This window comes from Salmo salar, chromosome 09 (assembly GCF_965601325.2).
Source record: "Salmo salar chromosome 09, fSalSal1, whole genome shotgun sequence".
Taxonomy (NCBI): Eukaryota; Metazoa; Chordata; class Actinopteri; order Salmoniformes; family Salmonidae; genus Salmo; species Salmo salar.
Genome location: NC_138299.1, coordinates 65455567 through 65462500, shown reverse-complemented (window position 1 = coordinate 65462500; position 6934 = coordinate 65455567). Strand labels below are relative to the sequence as shown.

Below are 6934 nucleotides of genomic sequence, written 5' to 3'. Positions count from 1 at the left end.
GTCTCTCTCTCTCTCTGTCGGTGTGTCTCTCTCTCTCTGTTGGTGTCTCTCTCTCTGTTGGTGTCTCTCTTTCTGTCGGTGTGTCTCTCTCTCTCTCTCTCTGTCGGTGTGTCTCTCTCTCTCTGTTGGTGTCTCTCTCTCTGTCGGTGTGTCTCTCTCTCTCTCTCTCTCTCTCAGTCGGTGTGTCTCTCTCTCTCTCTCTCTCTCTCTCTGTCGGTGTGTCTCTCTCTCTCTGTCGGTGTGTCTCTCTCTCTCTGTCGGTGTGTCTCTCTCTCTCTGTCGGTGTGTCTCTCTCTCTCTGTCGGTGTGTCTCTCTCTCTCTGTCGGTGTGTATCTCTCTCTCTCTCTCTGTCGGTGTCTCTCTGTCGGTGTCTCTCTCTCTCTCTCTGTCGGTGTGTCTCTCTCTGTCGTTCTCTCTCTCTCTCTCTGTCGGTCTCTCTCTCTCTCTGTCGGTGTCTCTCTCTCTCTCTCTCTCTCTCTCTCTGTCGGTGTCTCTCTCTCTCTCTCTCTCTCTGTCGGTGTCTCTCTCTGTCGGTGTGTCTCTCTCTCTCTCTCTCTCTCTCTGTGTGTCTCTCTCTCTCTCTCTCTCTCTGTCGGTGTGTCTCTCTCTCTCTCTCTGTCGGTGTGTCTCTCTCTCTCTCTCTGTCGGTGTGTCTCTCTCTCTCTGTCGGTGTCTCTCTCTCTCTGTCGGTGTGTCTCTCTCTCTCTGTCGGTGTCTCTCTCTCTCTCTCTGTCGGTGTCTCTCTCTCTCTCTCTGTTGGTGTCTCTCTCTCTCTCTGTGTCTCTCTCTCTCTCTGTGTCTCTCTCTCTCTCTGTGTCGGTGTCTCTCTCTCTGTGTCGGTGTGTCTCTCTCCCTCTCTCTCTCTCTCTCTCTCTCTCTCTCTCTCTCTCTCAGAAGGAAGGATGACTCAGACAGTCATTAAATGAAGATTCACAAAAGCAGTCTGCCCTATTTAAATGAGGGTCTACGTGAAATCAAAGACAAAGAATAATTTGTTTGGGTATAAATAGCATGTTCTAAATGTTTTGGCTGGCATACATTTCGACACGTGCAAATGTCAAAAGCGTCACAATCTTTTTTTGTTTTAGAAAAAGTAAAGGTTGAGTAATATTGACTTGTACAAGCGCTGGGGGTTTTATGTTTTCCTGATGCCCACTCCACTTCTGTCCAAATATTAAATCTCTTGATAAATCGCTCATTTAATATTCATGTAGCCTTTCATTTCTTTTAGGAGGTGGTTTGAGCATCTCCATTTAGGATTAACTTTGTATATCTTGATTAATATAACACAGTTAGCCAGCAGAGCTAGAAATGGTTAATGGATGCAGTGCCCTATATTAACCCTTTATGGATCACATTTCCCCTTCGATTTGTTGTCACTTCCCCATATTATCACCTGAACTTAGCAAACCACCCACACTTTGTTTTATAGGAATGTAAACCTTATTGTGTGTGTAACTGACTCCTGCCCACAAGGCTCTGGTCAAATATAGTACACTCAATAGGGAAAAGGGTGCCATTTGGGACACAACCCTTTACTCACTGTAACCGGAGTAATTTCCTATTGCGATCCGGTCGTGCCTTTGTCTCCGATGAACTTCTGTAAAGCCTCTGCAAGACATACAATGACAACTCTGTGACAGAAGAACGGTCTTGGTACATTCATCCAGTTTTGCTGTTGTGGGAGTTGCATAATAACTTGACCATTGGAACAATTTGTTTTTATTGTTACTCACTAAGGCAATGTTGTTGCCCAACCCTTGTTTTGAGGTACACTATATATACTGTACAAAAGTATGTGGACCCCTTCAAATTAGTGGATTCGGCTATTTCATCCGTACCTGTTGCTGACAGGTGTATAAAATTGCACACCGCCATGCAATCTCCATAGACAAACATTGGCAGTAGAATGGCCTTACAGAAGAGCTCAGTGACTTTCAACATGGCACTGTCATAGGATGCCACCTTTCAAATTTCTGCCCTGCTGGAGCTGCCCCGGTCAACTGTTTGTGCTGTTATTTTGAAGTGGAAGTGTCTAGAAGCAACAACGGCTCAGCCGCGAAGTGGTAGGCCACACATGCTCACAAAACAGCACCGCCGAAACAATGGGAGCTTCATGAAATGTGTTTCCATGGCCAAGCAGCCGCTCACAAGCCTTAGATCACCATGCACAATGCCAAGCGTCTGCTGGAGTGGTGTAAAGCTTGCTGCCATTGGACTCTGGAGCAGTGGAAACATGTTCTCTGGAGTGATGAATCACGCTTCATCATCTGGCAGTCCGAATGATGAATCTGGGTTTGGTGCATGCCAGGAGAACGCTACCTGCCCCAATGAATAGTGCCAACTGTAAAGTTTGGAGGAGGAATAATTCTGGGGCTATTTTTCATGGTTTGGGCTAGGCCCCTTAGTTCCAGTTAAGGCACATCTTAACGCTACAGCATACAATGACATTCTAGACGATTCTGTGATTCCAAATTTGTGGCTACAGTTTGTGGAAAGCCCTTTCCTGTTTCAGCATGATAATGCCCCCATGCACAAAGTGAGGTTCATACAGAAATAATTTGTCGATCGGTGTGGAAGAACTTGACTGGCCTGCACAGAGCCCTGACCTCTACCCCATCGAACACTTTTGGGATGAATTGGAACGCCGACTGTGAGCCAGGCCTGATCACATTCTCTTGTGGCTGAATGGAAGCAAGTTCCCGCAGCAATGTTCCATAATCTAGTGGAAAGCCTTCCCAGGAGAGTGGAGGCTGTTGTCCCCCCTTTGTTGCTATCAGTTCCACATTAATGCCCATCATTTTGGAATGAGATGTTTGAGCAGGTGTCTACATACTTTGGTCATGTAGTGTACTTAATTTGCTGATTGTCACCACACAAACTGCATAACTATTAGCAAGCTTGTTGATTTCAACAAGTGAATCAAAACCTGATTTTGGGTTAAACACTTGGTTAAGACAAAAACCAGGACCAAAACAGTGCTGTATTGCACAATACACTCGTAGGGTTCATGTGAATGGTCTGCAGGGTGTGGGGGGAAGCACGGGTTCACCATCTCACTTTCACTTCCACCATCCCACCCCTGGCCAAACTCCTGGTTTGTCTGCTCCCTGCCCTGCAGGGAGTGAGCCGTGCTCTGGTAGGTTGTAGCTGAAATGAAGTGAGCTGTGCTCTGGAATGTTGGCTGTCTGCACAGCGTAGCCAGAAAGAGGCAGAGACCGACGCTTCCACACACACCCTCTGACACACTCACTCAAACACCAGCACGAGGGTGCGACTGCAAGCGGAGCGAAATGCTGGGATTGATCAGAACTTCCTGAACTGGATATAGCTACACTTCTAGGACTAGTTCTAGGCTGAGGAAGGATTTTGAGAACGTGGATATACTACCAAGTGTCAACCCTCTGACAAGTTTATAGCCAAGGGGTAAGTATCCATTGAGCTTTTCTTAAGCACTGGGCGTGAATCTGAGAGCATATGTTTTCCCCAGGAGTAACGGCGTATGGTAGCACAGTAGAAAGGTTGTAGATGAAATGTTAACTTCTCCAGCAAGGGAGCTGGTAGCTTTAAAACATGTGAGTATATGAAAGATGTCAGGAATGCAAGGGATCTCTTTTAATGTTTATTTTTGGTATTGTTAGCATGCAAACTGTTCCTCCAGTTCAGCTCACCGGAGAGATTTGTTGGGTCGAGAAGGTTATACATCAGTTTGAAAACTTGGAGAGGAAACTGACTAAATGTACCCTTATACCTTTGAGTATGTTTGGGAAATTTGCGTGGTGAGTAGGCTGTAGGCATGATGGATGTCTTGTAAAGTTTCTGAGGCACTCGACTGTATTTCGGCACCATTCAAGCATCGTCAAGTCATATTTCGGGAAGCGAAAGTCACAAGTCACTCGTGAATTCTTTGCTGGGATGTCAGCGGCTATTTCCAGTTCAGGACGTCTGTGTGCCCGAACATTATTTGTTTGTGTTGGAAGGGCAAAAAGTAATCTGACTCTCGGCACCTTTTGATGCCCTCTAACCATCCAACTTTCTTTTTAGCCGTTGGTTGGTTGGATTCTGTAAACCATTCCTTTCCCGGTCGTGTTTTGAAAGGCGCTCCTTCCGCCCACCTCCTTTGGCTTCACCACCTCCAAGCACAGAAAGTGTTGTATAACCAGGGGGTTTAATCTTTGTCTGGTTTATGGGCCATGGATGATTTAAAAAAAAAAGCCATTCCACCCTGGCTCTCATCCTTCCCTGTCACCTGGTTAAAGGGCTTAGCGGAGTGTGGAGACCCCATTGTAGGATCAGTTCACACAGTCCAGAGCAGGGGTTTTGATGTGTCCAAACCTGCCAGTCTCTATGTAGCTTGGGAGCCACAGACGGGGTTGGGGGGTGGCGACGTGTGTGTGGAATGGAATGACATTCCAGACGCTCGGGGTGTTGTGTAACGCGGGAATGCCAAATAGAGGCCTGCTGAGCAGGGGAGATGATGTCCGTCAACATGCCGGGAGAATTCCTACGCACCAAGGCTAATAAAGGGACTGGTAGTGCTCTGGCATGCAGGGAATGATAATGATAGCCAGAGCACAATGGAGTCCTATGTCGTATTTACACTACGTCAGTGTTTGAACAGACGCTTACAGTCAGTCACTTACAGCTAGACAGTCAGCTCACACACACGGGCCACATTCTAACATAGGAAACGTGTGTGTGTAAACCAAACTTTGTTAGCGCTAACCTACTAGAACTGAGACTGGAGTGTTTCTCAGCTTTATAATAAAAAAAAAAAAACATCTGAATCATTTTCTATGTAATCCTTGATTTTCACAATGCTTAATCACATCCCATCCTTTACATGTAACAAGTTATAAACCTGTCATGTCTTCACAGCTTATCGAATTCTTAACCTCTATTGTTTCTATCTTCTTATTTACATTCCCGAAGAGCAAACACAGCATTGTTATGACTGGTCTGGCCAGGTGGGGAAAGTTGTAGTGGATTGACCCCTAACAAGTCCTACATCCATAATCCATTCTTAGTATCTCATAGCATTTGCAGTGCAGAAAGAACACTATGAAATGGCGTGTCAGAGTACTTATGTAAATGGTAGGGCATGATTGAACATACTTGGTGTTCTCCCATTATGGCGTAGTGTTTGTTTGTTTGTTTGTTTGTTTGTTTGGGACACAGCTAATAGTGCATTAAGCTGCAGCTCAGTCAGTCACATGACCAGTGATGTCAAACAGTAATGATTGGCGTTAACCCCACACAGCTTAACACACTCAACATACAATAGCCCTGCACATCATTTCTCCTTTAGAACAAGTTTTAACATTCTTTTGAACACATTCTTGTCACTCATCAAATGTAACCTTGAAATGCTAAATACTAGCATTTAGGATGAATGGGAGCAGACAGGAATGTGAAAGGAACATTGAGAGGGTCACACGCTTGGAAGAAAAAACTTTGGCGTGGCAACTGCAGAACTGACAGAGAAAAAATTGAGTGATGGAGGGAGGTAATACTAAATCTCAGTCAGGTGAAGGCTAGCGAGGCACATGGCTTGAGAAAGAGAGCGAGAGGGGTGGGTAGGGGGAGGTGTAGGTGTAGGCCTATTTCCCTGAGGGGTGCACATCGATAGACTGCGAGCCAGACGAAGGCCGCCCGGCAACATGTCGCCATGGGCCGAGGTCTCTAAAGCGTTTGAGAAATGCCTGGCCCGAGGTCCTTACCTGTCAGACCTGACTGTGTTGCTGGGGGCTATGATGGATGGGCGTTCTGGCCTTGATGCAGTTAGCCGCTGCACTAACCGATTTATGAGGATTGAGAGACTATGGGTGTAATGGTGAATAGTTCGCCCAGCTCTTGATCTCAAAACACCCTAATGACAGAATTAATTGAGTTATGAGTTTTAATTAATGGACCATAAATGAATTGAATGGGTGGTAATTCTTTGGTCATTATTTTGTACCTAATTGACAGGTATCTGTTATTAGAGTGTAACATGCACCATTGCATAATCCAGGTTTGATTAAAGCAGAGGTTCCCAAACTTTCTTGGCTCACGACCCCATTTTGATATTTTCGGAAATTCTCGCGACCCATAACCATGTGAAAAAAAGTATCTAAATGACAGCCAATGTTTACTTTTTTATTTGGGGCTATGTCAGTCATTTGAAAAACATTCTAACATTATTTCTGACTGTCTTCTCAACTCACCATCACATACTTTTAATGTGGGGCTATGACAGTCAATTGCAAATTAGTCTGACATATAATATCTAATGAGATGGGTGTACTTGATGAATGTCACGTCGGAGTTTCTCAAAGTCGGGGCGTGTGGTCGACAGTGAGCACCTCATCTCTACTATCACATTCAACCTGAATCGGTATTTAGTTTTATTGCAGACGAGAACACTGAATCCAGCTTCACACTGTTATGAGCTGTCGAAAGGGTACCGTGAGTTTTAGGGCGCTTTCACTACAACTGGGAACTCAGGAAAAATACGAGGTGAAATTATGACGTCCGTGATCTTCAGGTCGGAAAGTTGGAGCTCTAGAAAGGCCTGAGTTCCCGAGTTGAATGACCTTTCAAAACAATTTTTCGCAGTCGGAGCTCTTTTTTTCTTTTGGAGTTCCCAGTTGTCTTGAACGCACTGAAGTTGGAAGTCTGAGATTTCCGAGTTCCCAGTTGTTTTGAACGTGGCATTAATGCTCAGAGTGAGACGGCAGGATATTCCCTTTGAGTCAGAAACCGAAACTCCTCCATAGTGACCCGTGAATGAGAGTTGTTCAGTCAGAGTTTCGTCTTGATTGCTCGCAATAGCATAAATTCTTTATTTACCAGGGTTATCTGACAAAGGTATTGTGAGTTTTCTGTGCATCTGCCTCCCCCACACATTGTTTACACTGTATCAATTGCGGCCCAGTAATATCAAAGTCTCTG

At 45.2% G+C, this 6934-nt stretch overlaps 1 protein-coding gene across 13 annotated transcripts in view; it reads left to right on the top strand.

The window, feature by feature from the left end:
• The window catches only part of LOC106611555 (rap guanine nucleotide exchange factor 2), a 158193-nt gene that overhangs the window by 83398 nt on the left and 67861 nt on the right, over positions 1-6934 (top strand). The window contains exon 1 of one of the 13 annotated variants that reach the window (XM_082955876.1): positions 3061-3427. The exons of the other annotated variants lie outside the window; for them this stretch is intronic. The gene's annotated coding sequence lies outside the window, so the exon portion shown is untranslated. Of the gene's footprint in view, positions 1-3060; positions 3428-6934 lie in introns of those variants that run through there. 13 annotated transcript variants of the gene reach the window in all.